This window comes from Dermacentor albipictus, chromosome 5 (assembly GCF_038994185.2).
Source record: "Dermacentor albipictus isolate Rhodes 1998 colony chromosome 5, USDA_Dalb.pri_finalv2, whole genome shotgun sequence".
NCBI classification, from domain to species: Eukaryota; Metazoa; Arthropoda; class Arachnida; order Ixodida; family Ixodidae; genus Dermacentor; species Dermacentor albipictus.
This window is the reverse complement of record NC_091825.1, coordinates 92575694-92597777: the sequence shown is the minus strand read 5'-3', so window position 1 is coordinate 92597777 and position 22084 is coordinate 92575694. Positions and strand designations below refer to the sequence as shown.

At 48.5% G+C, this 22084-nt stretch overlaps 1 long non-coding RNA gene across 1 annotated transcript in view; it reads right to left on the bottom strand.

Moving 5' to 3' along the window:
- Positions 1-1468: 1468 nt before the first annotated feature.
- LOC135897066 (uncharacterized) overlaps positions 1469-22084 on the bottom strand; it is a 32448-nt gene continuing 11832 nt past the window's right edge. The window contains exons 3-5 of the long non-coding RNA XR_010562886.1: positions 21661-21743; positions 19059-19136; positions 1469-2816 (exon numbers count right to left, since the gene is read on the bottom strand). This is a non-coding gene — a long non-coding RNA (uncharacterized lncRNA). The remainder of the gene's footprint in view (positions 2817-19058; positions 19137-21660; positions 21744-22084) is intronic.

Sequence of the window (22084 nt, the reverse complement as noted above, 5' to 3'; positions counted from 1 at the left end):
GGTGGCCAGCGAAAGTGCATGTCAAGCGAAGCTCTCCGAAACCTCCACTACAACTGTGGAGGAAATTATGTAATGCGTGGCTACACCTGTCACTGGCACAAACAGCAATTCGTGCTCTAATACACTACTTTAAGTCCACGGGTTTAAGAGACCGCTTATAGTGTCCCTGTGCGCACTCCCACGTGCACTCAGTAATCACTCTCTTTTTCTTTTCCTCTTTCTATTCTTTCGCCCTTTTCCTTAACCCCAGTTCAGGCTAGTTAACGAGGCGCGCATGTGGTTGACCTCTCTTTGCTCTCTCCCTCTTTTGACAGCACCCCCCCAACCATAGCGGTGCTGCAACAACAGTGAAACCAGTTGTTATGCTGGTTCTTTTATATGCGAAAGACCAGGGACGTCACTCCCCATGCTGCCGGCTGCAGTCGTCGCGGCAGCTTTCGTAACTACAATCTTGGCCGGGAAACGTATTCAGGGACTTCTACGTGCTTCGCATTGTTATCAGAAGCGCGTATGTGGTTCAGATGATAGCTTTGTGCTTGTTTTTTATTAAAACATATACTGTTCTGTACGTGTATGCATTATGCGAAAGAACGTATGCGCTGTTCGCTTCACTCTGCTGACTGCTTGAAACCTCTGCCTTACAGGGTACAAGCCATTGGACCTGGCCCTGTACTGCCGCCGGGATCGGTGCACATTTTTGCTAACGGATGCGGACAGGAAAACTGCTAACTAACTACACTAGCGTTCCTGACGAGCCTGTATATTCACCCAACGGCCTGAGCGGAAGATACAGTAAACCTCAAATGAGTATTGCGTAATATTTCACTCGGCACTGACTAACACCGACTGGTTGCCGTCATTGCGATCTGTTGCACGATCTGAGTGTTACACCTGCAACGTCTCTTGCAATGGAGAATTTATCATGATCTCAGCGTTATGGGGTGCGAGGCGGATGCCGGTATTTTGTTAGTTCTGACCAGAAGAAGTTGCTTTACCTGCTACATCGTACCAACGTGTCGCGCCCGTGTGTAGCTAAAACACCATCCGAGGATGTTTAGCTGAAACTCTAAATTTTTCTATCTCACTGCTACGCCGTTCGGGTGAAATTACAAATTAAATAACAATATTCCTCAACAAGGAAACGTTTGTGACATAGTTTCGAGCATTTTTCGAGCGAGCGATATAGTTTCGAGCGGGCAACGTTGTAAAGCATCTGGTCTAATTGCACGGAATTAAAGTTCCTAATGCAACTGGTGGAAAGAAACAGCTTTGCTGGAAGCATAGCTAAGCCTCTCCAAGCTACCACAGGTCTGCTGTGTTTTTCATAGTAAGGTACGATATATAGGATCGATGGCTTCTTGGCCAAACTGTAAATTATTGCGCTGAAATGTTCTCACTGAAACGGGCTGGAGACAAAACGTACGACGCAGACAGAAGCGCATCAAATAAATGATGTGTGATAGCCAGTAGTTTATTTTCGTTTCACATCACTTTATTTTCTCCTTCTTTTGTCGCATATGTTCTGTTTAACAAAGAGTTATAGCATATCTAGATGTGAGATCCGCTACCGCGAGAAGGCAACGGCTCATGTGCAAGCACTCCTCCTGCGACAGCTGCTACCTGTCCACCTCACCGCTTGAACTGCGCACGCGTGATCTTTAATACCACTTATGCGCCTTCGTTGTCTTTGCGCTGAGAAGCCGAAGGCCGAGAACAACTCACAGCATTACTTAAGTTGATTGCACCTGCTAGCCATCCTGCGATTAGGTGAATATTAACGCCGGCATAGAAGAATTCCTAACACTGCATTTTCTGCCACGGAAGCAACATGCCGGCTGTTGGTTGCTTCGATACTCCGGTCGAGCTGTTCGCTGCTGTCACAACTTACGGTGTCGGGAAATTCGGCTACTATTTCTGTCTGGCAATGAATTTTCTTAAGTGAAATAAAGCAATTTAGAAATACACGGGCCTGCTCTTACAAAGAGTGGCCAGTACTTGAGTAGAACTTGTTGCTGGGCGAGTTGGTTGGGATCTAAAGAATATATTGTTGCGCCAAAAAAGGAAAATAAAGACTTGAGAAGGAAGAGTACTCAATCTGTCGTTTCGTACTCTTCCTTCCCAAGTCTTTATTTTCCTTTTCTGGCGCAACAACGTATTCTTTAGGCCAGTACTAAACCACTGCAGTGAACGAAAGACGTGATACGAGTACATTTATCTCTCAAGTGGATGGTGCCCAGGAGCCGTCATGCGTGTTGGCTCGCACAATTGCTGAACGCTTTCCGCTGTCCGAGTGCGTGTGCAAAACTCCTCGTGACAACTACTTCCAATCGATGCAGTGACTCAATCACGCGCGCTCTTCATATACGAAGCGCAATCTTGACGCCACTATATTTTGTTAGTTTTTTTACGTCAGACAGTAACCGGTTCCAGTTACCGGTGCAGAACACGGAATTTCGCTGCAGCCAGCGACAGTATTGTAGCAGTCGCCGTGAGAAGAGGGATCGCGCATGCGCATTTCACATTTCGCGGTAGCGGATCGATGATCACGGCAGGCCAAAACTTTCGAATGATTATATATGCAATCTGTAAGAAAAACTTCATCTTTGTAGGTCATTCTGAAGAATGATATAGGAAAAAAAGGCACCCACTAAATTACACATTCATAAAGAGGAATTAACACTTTGAACTGTAAATTTGGTGCATAGTGTCGTATCTGCAGAGCTCCCAAAACAGCCCATTGCAGGTAGGGTGTATCAGATCTATATATTTTTTTGGAATTCCTTGTTCTCGCACATGGATCTCGCAGTGTATTCGACCTGTGTAGAACAAAGAAATAACGATTATCATTTAATTTGCTGTAAGTGGCAACCATAATCTTGAATCAACTTATGAACTTCAATATCCCTGCCACATTTGAGGTCCCTTATTCTGTCTGTATTATCGCCTGTAATTCAATAAATGCTTATACCTGAAGATTTTTTAAGATAATGGGCGCATGAGCGCAGTGAACATGGCATTTTTGCAAATTAGTTGTAAGGAGAGGCATACAGTTTTTGTGACAAGAACGTCAGTCGCCGAAGTATTGAAAGCGCTCGGAAAATTTATATTGTATATGTACATTGGGGCAGTTTCTCATATAAAAAATTCGGAGATATAGAATATATCACCTATTTTAAGACATTTGTCGTCCAACTTCAACACTCAACTTAGACAATATCGAAATCCAACGCTCTAGAAGCGCTATTACGTCGGACGGAAAAGCCTCGTAACGAAATGCCGGACGAAGTTTTCATGATCACTTATCGCGACATAAAGGGAGCGGCACGTCATGCCAGGTGCTTCCCTAGCCAAACGTGCCGTATCTGTATCCGCCGCAATCTTCTATTTTGAACTTAACCGTGCGTTTTGTCATGGAGATATTTCACAACGCGTTGTCGTTTGTTCCCAGTGAAGTACGGCTGCTCCTTTTAGGTTTGTGGTCAGATGGGTCACGCAGTGTCATCGACGAAACTTCGGAAGTTCGCGAACGGCGCGAAGCGTTCATGTACGGCCTGAAATTGAAAATCTAGGATGCCATTCTTGCAGCAGCAATAACACCAGGTAATTTAATGAGTTTCATGGAGAATCTTATGGGCTAAGTAACCCCTTACTGAAAGTTACTTTTCTTGTTTACACATCTGCAGCGGCAAGAGTCGCTGAAACGAAACAACGAGCTTTCAACGTGAATGCAACATGGTGTACGTACCTGGGAATGCTTAGCGAAATTCGCAAAACTCAGCCACCGATCACTCGTTAAAGACAGCAGGTTACGGAATGTGGTCTCAGTGTGGCCGAAAACAGAGGCTAAAATGCTCTACATCACGGAAGTATGGCATCCGAAAGGTTCCTCCAAATCGCACGATCTATTATGGTAGGCAAGCCGACGCAGGCCCATCAGTAGAGATTCTTTCCAGGACGTCTACACCCTGAATGTTCTCTCGTTTGAGGAATTCAGAGAGCAGATGGGAACTCGTCAGTGTTGCTTCTCAAAGCGTAACATTCTCCGAAAAACGTCCTCTTCGATGTATCCCATGCTAAGTCATCTTTTGCGAGGCGTATACTGCCGCCGCACACGCTGTCGATACCTCAGTTCGGGGTCCCGTTGAGTGAATCTTCGATATTCCAATACAACGCAGCTTTGGGCCCCAATGTCTTGCAAGCCCAACGTTTTGGGGCCTCCAGAAATCTATATTACACGAATTGAGCGTTGAAATTCGATCATGAATAAATGAGATTACGTACGATTTTGAACATTTCTTAAAATATTGCGGCAAATTGAAATCTCACTGCATCCTGCCATATGAATACGCGCCCGTAAAAAGTGGTCAAAATAGCAAACTTGTGTAAGTATTCCACCGAAACGCATTATTCGCGATAAAGTATGTTCGCCTCGACTAGGAATACATCCGCATGTTAAGTATAATGTGTGCAGAAATTTTCGTGTTCATAGCTTAATTGAAATGTTTTCGTATGATTACTTAAAGCTTGTTTTATCTTGGTGGAAAGGCGTCATACGAGGTTCCTACTTGGCTTATTTGGTGTCCTCGGTGAAATTGACAAAGCACCTTGTTTGTTATTGGCGGAAATGAGGGGCATTATACGGGGTAATGTGTAATAAATGTTAGAAGTGCCCGTGAGTTAACTGTCGTTTTTGCAATAACAGCGTACCCAAATGCTCCTGAGCGTTGGGTGTTACCATTACATGCAGCATAATCTATAGCCTTCTCTCGAGGGATACGTACAAGTGCGACGACAATCAAATTTCGCAAATATGGGAAAACGTCAGGGCAAATTATAGTGCGAAGATGTATGTGTGGGAAAAATGCATGCAGGTAAAATACAGCCTTTATCAAAAATTTTTTAACAAGTGTTCGAGAGTCATTTATATGGCCATTTAGACCATGTGGCCATTTTAGGCTGTTTCGAAGTGTGCCGAGAGAACTCAGTGCTACACGAAGTTTATATTTGGTTTCAATGAGGGACATTTTATGTGGAGTTTGTAGCAATAGCTTCATTTTTTTGTTTTAATAAGACCTTCGCAAGAAATTACTCAACTCTAGCTTTTCTATCTTTCCCCGCAGTTTGCTCGGTAAAGTAAACTTGGCATCTTCTTTATGTTTGGGGAAAGTAAGCGCCAGGTTATGAGTGATGTGTATGGAGAGAAAGTGAGGAAGAAAAGGAAAAATGAAAAGCAGGGAGTTTGCCCATGACTGAGCCTGGTTGGGTACCTTGCACTGGAGGAAAATTCAAAAGGTAAGGAGAAGATTAAGAGAAGGGACACCCGGCTGTGGATATCAGCGGCATAGTAGCAGCTTTCTGCTCTGTATCACAGACGGTCCTCAGTGAGGATCATAGACGGTCACTCAATCGTGTAGCCTTTAAAAATCGCAGCAGCACTTTTGGAGCCTTCTTTAGCTGCGATATTCGAGGCCATAGTCCCAACATTTCGTCCAAGCTGAAACGTTTTCTATCCATCTGATTTAGAACTTGGTAAAGTTGAAATTGGTGAGGTTATTTTTTGGCCTTTGCAATAATTTAAGTGCCCAAGTGCTCCAGAACGTTATGACAGTGTTTTACGAATGACGCCGAATTTAGACCATTGCCCAAGGCAGAATTACCAAAAAGTAACGGAAAAGAAAACGTCGTTGGACCAAGAAGTACCTGGTTCTCGATCCAGTTTTCTCGCGTGTGGTTAAAGGTTCTGCATTTCGGCGCAATTAACCTAAGTGCTAAGTTTCCTTCTCCGCACGCTTCGCGAGACCTTGCATTAGACCGCCTCGAGCTTCATTGGGCGAATACTGAACAAGGCATCTTTCGTGACCGACGTGGATACCAGACGGTTGTCTACGGGCTCCAGAGGAGCTACACTGATGAAATGCCTCAATACGAAGTGGTCAGCTCGAAATGCACAGAATAAGAAGATTTTACAGGAAGCCAGGCTGCTACTTGCAAATCTACTGTCAACAAATTACAAGCTAGCTATTTTTCACCGCCTGTGTCCCAGAAACACCGACCACTCGAACCTTGGCGTGACTTTCGAACGGCACATAGCCAACAACGAGCTGCGAGTGAAATTTCTGACTCCAAATGAACATGATTTGCCACAAACTGTTAACGTTACCGAGCATCTTAGGTCCAATACCCGGCCCTTCAAAACAGCGATGGGTTTTGGATTTATTGTTCAAATACCTGACAGAAATTGGTCTAATATGAAAGCTTTAAAAATTGCACACTTCCTATACAAATCCTAAATTTACCCGCCATGTCACCTGTAAATATTAGTATCAGGTCCACTCGGACATTTCATATTTATTTTTATCCTCTTTTTCTTCCACTCTCATCTGGAATCTTTTAATCCCATTCCCCATCCCTATACAGAGTAGCATGCCAGCGGTTATATACACGCCGGCAAAATTCTCTGTTTTTCTAATAAAGAGCCCTCTCCCTCTCTTCTGACTCCTGCGGAATATAATGATCACGTACAATCGTGCTTGCTGAGATTCCCTGCAATGCCGCCGTTCTAAAATATGCTGAGAGTTCAGTAGACACTTATCCCTAGAATGCAATCCTGACAGTTTCTGCCTTTTGCCAAGTATTGGTCCACGACTGCTGATTATTGGAATTCACATAGTCGTATTTAGAGATGGCATGGTCAGGTTTCTGGGAGCAGGTGACCAAACGGTTCAACTGAACATCCCTATATTGGCCACGATCGCACTTTTATATTTAAAGCATATCGTTGCGAGGGTGCTGCTGCTGCGGCGGCGGCAGCTATTGTCCGTTTACCAACTTCTGAAATTACTTGTCAAGACTGTCTAAAAAATGCTTTGGCGAACGCAAGAAGAGAGAACACCACAACCTGTGAGCACTTTACAACGTACTTCCTGTCAATTCGGGTGGTGATGCACCAGGTTTCGAGCATGTGTACCAATTTTCACGTACCAAACGTACCAACTCTCTGTCTCTCAACCATGCTGATTGATGTCGTGCAGAAGGCTCTACCATGCGATATTGTTGTCGTGTACGCGCGCAAGAAACTGGATCAGGTATTAAGACAACTTTAGTCTGGCAACAAATAAAACATTTCACAGTCAGCAGTGGGAACTGTGAAATCGGAAGCCGAGATAAAATGGCTCTTTACGCTCATACGCAAAGAACAGTGTACCCGTACTAGGACGCCTTGGCCGAGGCAACGCCTTTTAGATAGCATGTAGTGTCAGCGCCATCGGCGTGAATGCCTGGGGAAAGAAGACGATTTCAGGCGATGCCACGAGAGGCGCGGGAGTTTGGTTGGCTGGGAACTGAATAAGTAATCGTTAAGTTGAATTTCAGCTCCGCTGCTGGAATAACGTGTCGTTTTCTCTCTCTCATGTGGTCCACAATTGGTGACCGCGAAGGTCTGGATCAACTCGAAACGTGTGCCTGATAACGCCCCCCACAAAAAATCAAAGTTCATCCATGTCGATCACCGAGAACGAACGTCAGCACGCCTCCATCAACCCGGAAGCCTCTGAGCCGCTTCAACAGCTGCGGTTGTCTGGAACGTCGTCCGCCTGGCAGAATTTTCGCAGCGGAACCCCACTACCTGGGTCATGCAAATCAACGCCCTGTTTGAACTCTCGTGGATAACGTCACACACCCGCAACTACTTCCTTGTGGTCGACGTGCTTCCAACGGCCGCCATGGACGAGATTTCCGACCTTCTTTCATTCATGCACACCCTCCCAGCATCGCCTCATGATGCAATCAAAGCCACAATACTGGATCAGGCAGCCACGGCTGAGCGCTCACGAATACAGCAGCTTCTCTCACTTGAGCAACTGGTCAATCAACCCCCAAACCAGTTACTGCGATGAATGCTTAACCATCTCGGCCCCCGCGCTTCCACCATGGACAAAGCCCTCGTACACGAGCAATTTATTCTGCGCGTGCCCACCCAAGTCACGATGGTGCTGGCCAGTGCTTCATCCCAGGATCTGTCAGAGCTCGCTGCATTGGCCGACAAGGTGATTGAAGTTTTCAATCAACTTCCGCTGGTTGCAGCTGTGATGCCGGCATCAGCGTCGTACACTGCGCGTTCTTCACTTCCAAACCGCCTGGAGACAGCGTCGACAACATTCGCCTTCGCTGAGCTGTGCGACAGACTGTACGAGCTTCTGGTTGCGACCACTTGTAGGAACGTGTCCGCTCGTCCCCGGCGTCGTCGCCGCTCTCAATTTCGACCACGCGGTCCATTCAGTGAGTGCCAGCGCTACAGTGCAGCAGATCAGTCAACCATCTACTGGTATCACTGCCGTTTTGGTATGGAAACACGTCGCCGCCTCCTTTGTACTAGGTCGGGAAACCATCCGGCTGGATAATAACGGCGACGAGCGGCTATGGCCCCAGCCCATGGCGTCACTTCTACGTCATCGATGATAACGCAACGTCTTTTGATCTACACGGGTGAACAGGTCACCACTCTATCTGCTACGTGAGCGCATCGCACAGCTTCTGCCTTTTATACTTGTAAGCCGTGAATGGAAGTCGAATTCCGCTATTTCGACTACGCTCGCTCACACTTCAGCTGGGCCTGCGAAGAACGTTCCGATAATTGTGCATGGTTGCAGGCATCAGTTCTGCTATTATCGGTGCTCATTGCCTCACCGACCATGGCCTCATTGTAGGCGTCAAACCACAACCTCTGCTGGATGCGATAACCTATCTCTCTGTGCAAGGCATTTCTGCGCTGGAAATAATAGATTTAGGGTTCTCTTGCGCTACGGTTTCCAGTGGACCATTCGCGGTTTCGTTACGAGAATTTTTCGAACACGCTGCATAGCCGAACTGGAAGAAACGCATCTGCCGCGACCTGCTACACCACATCATCACTTCCGGACCTCCTGCATTCTTCCGGTCACGTCGACTTGCTCGAGACAATCTCAAAGTTGCATGTGCAGAGTTTGAGAACATGTTGGATCCAATTGGGCATTATTCAGGCGTCCACCAGTAACTGGGCAGCTCTACTGCACATGGTGCTCACGCTAGTCTTCAGTCCGGCGAGTTTCGTGGACGTGTTGATATTGTTTCAGATCATGCTGCTCTATAGACGGGGAGCTATGTAGCGCTAGCGACATCGACGCGATAGCCCTAAGAAAGAAGACGATGCCAAGCTATGCCACGAGCGGTGCGGTAGCTTCGTTGGCTGGGAACTGAAGGAATAAAAATTTGGTGCCCTTCCACCCTGTGAAGAAGGATCATCAGCGAAACTGTAAATGTGGGCCCCTTACTGGCGAACTGCACCTCCACCGCTGGTCGCCCCGACATTACACATACTTCAGCTTCGGCCAACGTACAAGTAGTGCTTAACGCCTGCTTCAACTCCACCGCAGGTGGGCCCGGCATTGCACTATCTTCGGGGTCGGCCCACGTATGGGCAGTGCTTAGTGCCTGCTTCACCTCCATCGCGGATCGGCATGGCATTGCACTATCTTCGGGATGGGTCCAGGTAAGTGGAGTGCTTAAAGCCTGCCTAACCTCCACTGCGGGTCGGCCGGCCTTGCACTAACTTTGGTATCGGCCAACGTACAGGTAGTGCCTAAAGCCTGCTTTATCTCCACCGAGGGTTGGCCCAGCATTGCACTATCCTCGGGATCGGCCCCCATACGGGGATTGCTTAACGCCTGCTTCACCTTCGCCGTGGGTCGGCCCTGTATTCCACTATTTTCGGGTCAACCCCCGTATGTAGAATAGGTGGTCTATGTCCACGGCGACTAGATCCGCCAAAACCTAGCCATAAACAGTTTCACTGCAAAAGATCAATTGAGTTTGAGCTCCGGTGTTTGAATAACGTATTGTTTTAATTTTCACATGTGCTCCACAAGCACAATGCCTCTGCACATCGACCCACGACGTCGTGCTGCCATGTCCGACTTCCATAGAATCTAATATGGATCATCCCGAGTAAGCCGCAGTCATTTTGACGTCACCGCTTTCATCACGCCGGGCTTGGCACTAGTCACGTTGGTCCAAGTAGCATAGCGCAATGAAGAAGAGTGCCCAGGCCAGCTGTTTAGGAGGCGTTCGCCGAGGCAGGTGGTTCGAGGAACGCCACCGATGCAAGTTGAGACTGCAGTGGCTGGTACACAGAAAGCGGCAAAGGCGTTGATGTGGATATTACATGATTTCTTCTGTTTTGGCACGGGGGATTCAAATTGAGGAGCGGCACTTGGAATTTTGGAAGCAACAAAGTTGTATATTGCCACGCGGACAACGATGATAGACTTCCAAACGAATAAGCTGCATATCTAACTTAAATAATACTCTTTTAGGAGTACTTTAATGTAATTAGCTGTAGAATGATATTGACACGTGTATTTATATTTATCGGGCGACCAGGTTTCACCGCCTAACAAATCTTATCGCGCAGCGCGGGACGCGCTTGCATGTATCCGAAGTTTCTGGAAAGTTATCGACGCTTCTATCCGCGTGCCTGTTGTCGCTGAACCTTGTGTTATCAGATTTCATCGCGTGACACGAATAGTGTAGAACTTTGTGGAAGACACGCGGGTCCCATCAGTTAATCTGGAACATTCGACGACTGATCTATAAAAGCCGACGCGCTTGACCCGCTCATGAGTTTTTCCGACGATCGCCGACCGTGTTCGCCGCTATCGTTGTGCTATAAGTGTAGCCTGTTTTTGTGGGCACAGGTTCGCCCAATAAAAGTTAGTTTTCTCGTTCACAGTATTGCTACTGTGTTATTGCTTCTTTCTTCACTGTCACTACCACGTGACATCTGGTGGAGGTGCTTTTCGTCCATGTACAGGACGCCCCCGACAAGCCGTGATCCCAGCCCAGACCGCGAGCAGAACACCAACGTAATCCCGGACCACCGAGCAAGCCGCCGTCTTCAACAGCTGCCCCCGGAGCACGGACTTCTACCTGAGAAGACCAAGAAGATTGTGGCCAAGGCAACCGCAATGGCAGCCCCAGCGTCCCCCATCGTCCTGCAGCAGCCCAGGGAACCACCGACGTTCCGCGGTTCCACATTTGAGGACCCGGAAACCTGGCTGGAAACGTATGAGAGGGTCGCTACGTTTAACAACTGGGCAAGCGACGACAAGCTACGACATGTCTATTTCGCATTGGAGGACGCCGCCAAGACGTGGTTCGAGAATCGAGAAGCCACCTTGACGACGTGGGACCTCTTCCGAAGCGGCTTCCTGAAAACATTTCAAAGCGTCGTGCGAAAAGAACGAGCCCAAGCTCTACTGGAGACAAGAGCGCAGCTGCCGAATGAGACGATCGCGATTTTCACTGAGGAAATGAGCCGTCTGTTCCGCCACGCCGACCCAGAAATGTCCGAGGAGAAGAAAGTACGTCTACTGATGCGTGGCGTAAAGGAGGAACTTTTCGCCGGTATGGTAAGAAGTCCACCGAAGACCGTCGACGAGTTTCTTCGTGAGGCGACGAGCATCGAGAAGACACTGGAATTGCGGAACCGGCAATTTGACCGACGCACCAAGCCAACAAGCTACTCCGGAATTCAATCACTGGCCACGGACGATTTATGCGAGACCATCAGGGCCATCGTGCGCGAAGAACTGCGCAAGGTCTTGCCATCGTCGCAGCCTCAAGTGGCCTCGATCGCCGACGTCGTGAAAGAAGAGGTGCACCGATCGCTAGGAGTTCCTGAGGTGCAACCACAATTACCGCAGCCCCAGCCAGAAGCGATGACTTACGCCGCCATCGCACGCCGTCAAGCTCCCCCTCCGCGACAACGCCAGGTCCCTGTAACGCCGCAATTCCGTCGTCCACCGCCGCCGCCGCCGCCAGCACGCCCACCCGTCGCCCAGCGCACCTACGCGAGGAAGACGGACATTTGGCGCGCCCCCGACCACCGCCCACTCTGCTACCACTGCGGCGAAGCCGGGCACGTGTACCGCCGATGCCCATACCGCGACCTGGGATTGCGAGGCTTCGCCGTGAACGCACAGCGCCCGAGGGAAGGTGAACGCCCTCGTGACATCGCCGATTACCTCGCCGCTACTCAGTGGAGCCCTCGACGACCGTCCCGTTCGCCGTCACCAGGCCGCTACCTGTCGCCGCAGCACCGACCATACACCGGCCCAGCCCGGGGCCGCTCTGCGAGCCCATATCCGGAAAACTAAAAGCAGCAACCGATGGAGGTGCGGTTGCTGTTCGTCGAATTGACGAAGATCCTCCGCCGCCGACGAAGACGACGAAGAAACCGTCTCGACGACCTAATGACGACACGCCGCCGTCCCGACGAAGTCAGGAAGCCAAGACTACACCGACGAAAGACGACTTGACGAAGCGACGTTCCAGCTTCAGTTCAACACGACGCAGCCGTGATCCGACGCCACGACCTAACCGTAACGCCAGACAAAGAACCACCGACCTTGACGTGCTTCTCGACGGCCACGCAGTCACTGCCTTAGTCGACACAGGGGCCGATTACTCCGTAATGAGTGGACGCATCGCCGCCCAGTTGAAGAAGGTTAAGACTGCATGGGAGGGCCCCCAAATTCGGACCGCTGGAGGGCACCTCATTACGCCGACTGGAATCTGCACGGCAAGAATTACCATTCATGACCGGACTTACCCTGCCACCTTCGTTATCCTGCAACAGTGTTCACGAGACGTCATTCTCGGCATGGACTTCCTGAACCAACACGGCGCCATCATCGACCTGAAGTCGCTGTCAATAACGGTGTCGGAAGATCAAGCGATACCATCGGAGCGCCCTTGTAGCCACCACGCCTTGAGTGTGCTCGAAGATCAAGTGAGCATCCCGCCTCGCTCCAGCATCGTTATTTCGGTCGGCACCGAAACACCCGCTGACGTAGAAGGCGTCATCGAAGGCGACCAACGTCTACTACTCGACCGTGAAATTTGCGTCGCAAGAGGGATCGCTCGACTGCACGGAGGAAACACGAGAGTGTTGCTGACAAACTTCAGCCAGGAGTTCAAGCACATCAACAAGGGCACGACGATCGCATTCATCGAGGAAATACAGGAAACCAGCGATGCCTTCGTCCTCTCGGATTCTGTTGCATCTACCCCGACGACCGTAGTTCCCGAGCCAGACTTCAACATAAATCCAAGTCTCCCCGTGATTAAGCAGCAACAGCTCAGAAGTCTGCTTCGACGATACAAAGACTGCTTTTCGACGTCATCAAGGATTCGACAAACACCAGTCGCAAAGCATCGCATAATCACCGAAGAGAGCGCTCGACCACTACGCCAGAGCCCTTACCGAGTTTCGACGCGAGAACGCGAAGCTATAAGACAACAAGTCGACGAAATGCTGCGCGACGACATCATCCAGCCGTCGAAAAGCCCGTGGGCGTCTCCAGTTGTTTTAGTGAAGAAAAAGGACGGAACCCTACGTTTCTGCGTCGATTATCGTCGACTGAACAAAATCACGAAGAAAGACGTATACCCCCTCCCACGGATAGACGACGCATTAGATCGGCTCTGCAATGCTAAATACTTCTCATCGATGGACCTCAAGTCTGGCTACTGGCAAATAGAAGTCGATGAAAGGGATCGCGAAAAGACCGCCTTCATCACGCCAGACGGCCTCTATGAATTCAAGGTTATGCCGTTTGGACTGTGCTCGGCGCCTGCAACGTTCCAGCGCGTGATGGACACGGTTTTAGCAGGATTGAAGTGGCAGACCTGTCTTGTTTACTTGGATGACGTCGTCGTCTTCGCCGGAAATTTCGACGATCACCTTAAGCGGCTTGCGACAGTATTAGAGGCCATCAAGTCATCAGGGCTCACCCTGAAGCCGGAAAAGTGTCACTTCGCTTACGATGAGCTTCTATTCCTAGGCCATGTCATCAGCAAATCTGGAGTACGCCCCGACCCGCAGAAGACAGCTGCCATCGCAAAGTTCCCGCAGCCAATCGACAAGAAGGCAGTGCGCAGATTCCTTGGCATGTGTGCCTACTATAGGCGCTTTGTCAAGGACTTTTCACGCATCGCTGAGCCGCTGACGCAGCTAACTAAATGCGACGTCGAGTTCAAGTGGGAAACGCCGCAGGCCGAGGCATTTCAAGAACTCAAACGACGCATGCAGTCGCCGCCCGTACTCGCGCACTTCGACGAACACGCCGATACCGAAATCCACACTGACGCCAGTAGCCTAGGCCTCGGCGCCGTCCTGGTCCAGAGAAAAGATGGACATGAACACGTGATAGCTTACGCTAGCCGGTCGTTGTCAAAAGCGGAAGGCAATTATTCTACAACCGAAAAGGAATGCCTCGCCATCGTTTGGGCTACAGCGAAATTTCGCCCTTACCTATATGGCAGGCCATTCAAAGTCGTCAGCGACCATCACGCCTTGTGTTGGCTAGCGAATTTAAAGGATCCCTCAGGACGGCTGGCACGGTGGAGCCTCAGACTACAAGAATACGACATCACCGTAACATACAAGTCCGGACGAAAACACTCAGACGCCGATTGCCTATCCCGCGCTCCCATTGACCCGCCGCCGCAAGATGACGAGGATGACGACGCCTTCCTTGGAATGATAAGCGCGGAAGACTTCGCCGAACAACAACGAGCGGACCCGGAACTTAAAGGCCTCGTCGATTATTTGGAAGGGCACACCGACGTTGTCCCCAGGGTATTTAAGCGCGGATTATCTTCCTTCACGCTTCAAGACAGTCTACTCGTGAAGAAGAACTTCTCGCCAGTCCGCGCCAACTACCTTCTTGTTGTCCCGTCAGGACTTCGTCCAGAAGTATTGCATGCCCTACATGACGATCCGACCGCTGGACACCTCGGAGTTTCCCGGACACTATCAAGGATACAAGAAAAGTATTATTGGCCGCGCCTGACCGCCGACGTCGCACGTTATGTCAGAACATGCCGAGACTGTCAGCGACGCAAGACACCGCCGACAAGGCCAGCCGGATTACTACAGCCAATCGAGCCTCCTTGCCGACCATTCCAGCAGATCGGGATGGACTTGCTGGGACCCTTTCCGACGTCAATAACCGGAAATAAGTGGATCGTCGTGGCGACGGACTACCTCACCCGCTTCGCTGAAACAAAAGCACTGCCGAAAGGTAGCGCAGCCGAAGTGGCGAAATTCTTTATCGAAAACATCCTGCTGCGACATGGCGCCCCAGAAGTCCTCATCACCGACCGAGGAACGGCCTTTACAGCGGAGCTCACCCAAGCCATTCTGAAATACAGTCAGACAAGGCACAGGAGGACAACGGCTTACCACCCGCAGACGAATGGTCTTACGGAGCGGCTGAATAAGACCCTCGCCGACATGCTAGCGATGTACGTCGACGTCGAACACAAGACCTGGGATGCCGTCCTGCCGTACGTAACATTCGCTTATAACACGGCGGTGCAAGAAACAACACAGATCACGCCATTCAAGTTGGTTTACGGCAGGAACCCGACGACGACGCTCGACGCCATGCTGCCGCACGTAACGGACGAAGAGAATCTTGACGTCGCTACCTATCTCCAGCGCGCCGAAGAAGCCCGACAGCTCGCCCGCCTGCGAATCAAGAACCAGCAGAGGACCGACAGCCGACACTACAATCTCCGACGACGCTTCGTCGAGTACCAGCCCGGCGACCGTGTTTGGGTATGGACCCCTATACGCCGACGAGGACTGAGCGAGAAGCTTTTGCGTCGCTATTTTGGACCGTACAAGATCATCCGACGTATTGGTGCACTGGACTACGAGGTCGTGCCAGACGGCATTTCGCTGTCACAGCGGCGCCGCTCACGACCTGAAATTGTCCACGTTGTGCGGCTCAAGCCGTACCACCAGCGTTGACGAACTTTGGGACTTCGCGTAACTGACCTTTGGACTTTATTTCTTTTCGTTGTTTTGTTACTTATGTTTAATAAGCGTCCCTTTGTGTTTCGCTCTCTTTGTAGCATCGGGACGATGCTTTTTAAGAGGGGGGTATTGACACGTGTATTTATATTTATCGGGCGACCAGGTTTCACCGCCTAACAAATCTTATCGCGCAGCGCGGGACGCGCTTGCATGTATCCGAAGTTTCTGGAAAGTTATCGACGCTTCTATCCGCGTGCCTGTTGTCGCTGAACCTTGTGTTATCAGATTTCATCGCGTGACACGAATAGTGTAGAACTTTGTGGAAGACACGCGGGTCCCATCAGTTAATCTGGAACATTCGACGACTGATCTATAAAAGCCGACGCGCTTGACCCGCTCATGAGTTTTTCCGACGATCGCCGACCGTGTTCGCCGCTATCGTTGTGCTATAAGTGTAGCCTGTTTTTGTGGGCACAGGTTCGCCCAATAAAAGTTAGTTTTCTCGTTCACAGTATTGCTACTGTGTTATTGCTTCTTTCTTCACTGTCACTACCACGTGACAATATAACATAATATGGTATTGCAACCACAGAAAACGCGTAATGTATGAGGCGTGTAATGCAGCCGGGCTCCTCTCTCATGCTTTCCTCAGGACATGCTGGGACACCCAGCGTTACCTCCACCTAATACGCGTGCGGCCTCTGAAGTGCGTGGCATGCCGATGCCACCGAGTAAAGGGAATGGCTGAATCACTGCCAGCGCACGTTCGTGGCGCAACGCTAGTGTCGGGTTGTTGTGCTTGTGAATGAATACTGGTAAGCGCAGTTTCACGACGGGACAAGAGAAAGACACCGACGCGCAGGACAAGCGCTAACTCGCAACCAATCTTTATTGTGCTGAATACACTGATGTTAGGATGGATAGTTATACGTGTTTTCAGAATTCACCGAAGACCAGGATCGCGCAAGCACTCTGTCCATCAAGCTAATCAATGCGTCATATCAAATAACATGCTTAAGGAACCCTGCTTGCGGTGCTTGACGAACCAGTGAGATGAAGGTTTGGTTTCGGCCAGCACCGGAGAATTTTCAGAGGTTTTGATGTAATGACGACTGCAAGATGACCACGGTATCAAGAGGACAAAATGACGACGACGTAATAGCAATCGATAGAGTGAAGAGACGCCGGTATGATAGCGCAAGCATGACAACGAAGGAATGATCCCGGCGGAATGAAGACGACGCGTGGTGACGACTTTGTTTTAGCGTAATACGCCACGTCAGCGATTACACAGACCACCCGCCAGCCCAGTCGGCCTCGGTTTCTACTATAGATAGTTCACACATGGCATCATGGGTGCAGATTGTCCCCGTGCTAGTGCCCGATCATGGCAGTCACAATGACGTCAGTGCAACGAATGACCAAGAGTAAATTATTTTGTTTTTAACGACGACAGTCTTTCAACGAATTATCTCTGTTATCAATTTGTCTCTCGGTGGAAGACACGCCTGTCAAGCTACCATGCTGCCGCGTTTCTTGCTTGCGCAGCTTCTCTGCATGCTGGTAGCAGAAGACTGCCGAACCGATTACGTCAATGGAAACCATCTATATCCAGTACAGGTTTGCACTATGTCGGAGGCTAAAACATTGTGCAAGACAGATGCTGAAGATACTACCCACAAAGTAAGGGGAAGGGTGAGAGAAATATTTGCTGTAGATTGAATAACAATAGGGAAAGAAGACTGTTGATCATTCGGCTCGGCGAATATTGTCACGAAAGTGTTGAACGTCGGCAAGGACGCATCTTTGTCGTGCTGTATTTGCATGTTGTAGTCATTAAAAGAGATACAGAAATCTCCGCAAGCGTTTTTCCACAATGAACGCGTTCGTCGAGTTATTGCTGTTTTGGCACTATAGGAAGCCAGCGCTGGTCAGGAGGCGCTACGGCAATTTGACGGTCCTGCAACAACATACCTAGACCATCCAATGGAGACATCAAGGAAATAATATACCGAAAACAAACCTGCGCCCTGTCAACGTTTGATACCACCCAGTGCATCTGATCAAGTTTCCTCCGCATAGATTATCCTTTTGAGGAGTGCATATGCTTTGCACGTTCTAGTACGCCGATGCCCAGTCAGGTCAGTTGCTAGGCGCATGTTCCTCAAGACGAGCCGCGAATTTCTAACGTGAAATGAGAGCATGTAATACTACTATAAACTGTTTCCAACGCTTGCTAGGCAGTGCGTGATAACGCTGGTTTTGCGACGCACAATTTCAAAATATTCTGTGCTGTTTCCATACTGATGTCGCGCCAGACTATAGTTCCCGCATCAGCAACTTCGTGAAAGTAGTTGTCACGGCAATAACAACAGTTTCCACGAAAAAAATTAAAGTGTGCGGGCCCCGCAAACACTATAGGCCATTGCGGAATCAAAGCGACAGCCTCCGCCTGTTCAGGGGCGCATGCGAAAACACTGGTTCAATGAGTTCGACAAAGTCTAGCCAGCTCACTAACATCATGGCTAGTTACAACAGTGTACTGAAAACTAAGACGAAGGAAAACGCGAACACAACAGCGCTTGTGTTGTGTCGACGTCTTCCTTTGTCTTCGCTCTCAATGTGCCGCACCCGCCGCGGTTGCTCAGTGGCTATGGTGTTAGGCTGCTGAGCACGAGGTCGCGGGATCGAATCCCGGCCACGGCGGCCGCAGTTCGATGGGGCGAAATGCGAAAACACCCGTGTACTTAGATTTAGGTGCACGTTAAAGAACCCCAGGTGGTCGAAATTTCCGGAGTCCTCCACTACGGCGTGCCTCATAATCAGAAAGTGGTTTTGGCACGTAAAACCCCATAATCTAATCAGTGTGCCGTTGCTTACTTCCCATGAATCAATACCGACTCGCCAAGTTTTTTGTCCTTTTCATGAACTTCGGTGATGGGCTAGGTGTACACCGTTATTGGTGTCAGTTGAGTGTTGATCTAATCACCGAATCGAAGGTCTTCAAATAAAGGGTTCGATCATGCCACTGATGTTTTTGATATGAACATTTTGATGTGGACCGTTACAGCAGTACACATATGTGCATAGTTAAGCTTTCTAAATACGAATTTCCAAAGATTTTTGCTCCATAAATGACGAGGATATACCGGAATTTCGTTGAATGTTAGTATGCTTGATTTTGTTTCCAACTTACCATGCCAGGGATATAACATAACCCCACAGTGTCCAGAGTAGACGTATCGCCATAGTTTCTTTGTGACATTACCGATCACTGAAAAATATAAAAGCGAAACAACGTAAGCCCAAAAGCAAAATGGGTGGGCAGTGCATATGGTAGGCGGATTACTATGCGGCGTATGTTACAGCACTGGCTGTTGTAGGCTCACTACCCAGGTCGTATCAATGTTCCACGCGAAATTGGCAAAAAAGAAACTAAGAAAAATGCATAGTGCTCCCAGTGAATCAGATCTTAGGTACAAGAGAGCACCAGCCAAAGGCTTTCTACCTCACCGCTACCAAAGCGAAATATATTGCACCTGAAGAGAGCGGCCGGGCTGCTCGCAATGTTTTGCGGACGCAACGATTTGCAGCTTACCTATTCCGGCACCGAGGTGAAGGAACTTAAAGTTAGCAATAAAATTTCAAAAGTAAGACAGTAGACACAAAGACGAAATGGGTTGTTTTTTCTTTTGACCACCGAGTAACGCAACCTCCAAGGTACAAAACCACCACCTCATTATCATTATCATCATGGCGTTCTCTTCTTTACAAGAAATTGCTTCACGCACATCTCCGAATATTTGCTCCAAGTTTTAGAGAATGAAACTTGACGAAACTGGGCGCGGCTTAGTGCGCCTAATATGTGCGCCGTAACGTCCCGCACAGGCGCTTGCATTTAACGTACGTCAGATAACAAACGTATTATAAAACTGTCTAATGATTTTGAAACCCATGCCAAATGAAGCACAGCAAACGAGCCACTGTATATTATTGCATCAGCTGTAATCTCAGCGCTTCACAATTTGTGCGAAACTGAATTGTCTTATTTCTTTTCATCGAAGTCCTGAATGTTTATATTTGGTAATCAAGGTAATTGGTAATCAGACGGTCAAGGTCAAGGTATTTGGTAATCTAGACGAAGAGAAAGCCTGCTCTGATATCATAGGATATGCTCAAATTGCAATCCTAGAGAAACTTTTCGCAATAAACATTTAAGTAAATGCATATCCAATGCACATGTTGGAATCTATGTGAAATGAAGCTTAAGTACAGCGTGTGGCAAGCGAAGCGCCAGAACCACGGACAGATGGAGAGCACAGCACATGCGCTAATTTCAACAATTTAATTCTTTGAAACAGGTGGGTGTATATACATACACGTGACTCAAGTGGTTCCGAGGCATGCGCGGATTAATGAGCATTTCGAAAAGATAACTCTCTTTGAAATGCTCCCGTTTCGATCCAAATTTTTTGCGGCAACGTGCAGTCGCGGACAAAATAAAATGGACCACGGCATCTCCAAAAACGTTTAATTCCCGAGCAGCCTGTAGCAGTAACCAGTAAAACGGCCGAGGACAACGTTCTTAGCATATTCTAGTCGAGGTCCGAAATGAAAATACCAGATTGCGTTGTGAGGTTGCGGAGATATTCAGCTTTTTCTTAGATTTCATGGTCCGTTATATTCTGTCCGCGACTGTACATGCTGCGTGGCGGTTTCTTTCTGGAATTTAATGAAAGCCCACGAAGCATGATGTAAAACTACGTGACTGCGCTCATGCGCTATCGTATTGCAGCGCTCTCAACCGCGCTTCGTTCTAAAGAACCGTGGCGAAGTGAGCAACCTTGGCTCCAGGCATCCGCTTCACATTGAGTGAGCAACTTTGGCGGCGGCACACGGAAAGGAAGCGCCGTCGTCTCTGGTAAGCGATAGGATCGGCGCACGGTTTAGAGCGCAGCAACACGAAAGCGCACGAGCGCAGTGAGGTGGTTTTATTTCATACCTCGCGGGTTTTTTTTTTTAAACGCCCAAAAAATTGTAGCGCGGCATGTACTTTGCGACAAAAAACAGGATCGGTCGTTTCTGAACACCCCCTCTACAACGCAACGAAACGCACTAAAAATTTTGCCTAATTCATCTTAATTATTGAAACACTTGAAGGGAATATAAAAAAAAATCTTCTAAGGAGCCCCACATCACGGCAAACCAAATGCCGTTCAAGTGCGCCTAACCAGTTATTTAATATCTAAGGTGTAATTTGCGTGAAACACCCTGTATACACAGACAAGTGACGCATAAGTGGCTTAGAAGACATTCGCGGACTAATGAGCATTTAATAAAGATAACACATTTTCTGGTAGAGAAATGGAAAAGATGCTTAAACGCTGAAAATCGATATTATCAATTTTTGCAGATTCAACAATCAGTCTAGTTAGAACATCATTATTTCTTATCAGACCATGCGCAACACTGAAAAGGCGGACGACACCCACACGTGCTGCAGTGCAGTGCTAGACAAACCATCTGTGTTTTCAAACTCTTACGTTTATCAATATTAAGTGCAAAGAACCTGTTTCTTTTTCAATTATGCAAGCTTCGTATAAATATTTTTTCACGTGTGGCGTATTGGTTGAACAATAGAAGTCACTGAAGAGCGGGCATAGCGACAAGAACCGGTAATACACAAGTGATGAACCTGAATTGAGGTAGTACTTGACGGCACGGTACACCAGAACTTCCGCGCGAGCATGGAGCATCTTTCGTAAAAAAAATTTTTGCAACATTATGTTTAGACTCACCTGGCCAATCTGTTACATTCATGTAGGGACCTGGGTCGTCGGTTCCATTTCCTAGTTTCGCATGAAGATCATAGCTCTTCTGGCTACAGGTAGAATGGTAAGGTTAAGAAAAAAAAGTAGATTTTTAGTATTCATAACACTAAAATATTATGCGCAGCATGCGGAATGGGGCAGTGCAATGGCAAGTGCAGATGACTGCACTAAGCCTATTAAAAACGCCGTCAAACCTATGCATATTGATATTTAAAGAAGGTAGGTGTTCTTGTTACGTACTGTATTAGCGGTCGAGGCACTGCATTTACTTGTTTCCAAGAATACCGTGACCTTTTCTGCATAGTTTATTTCGTTTATCGCGTGTTTTTCAGCTGTTAATAATTTAATCTCACTGAACAGGTTGATGCAGCGTACTGCGTCCACCTAACAC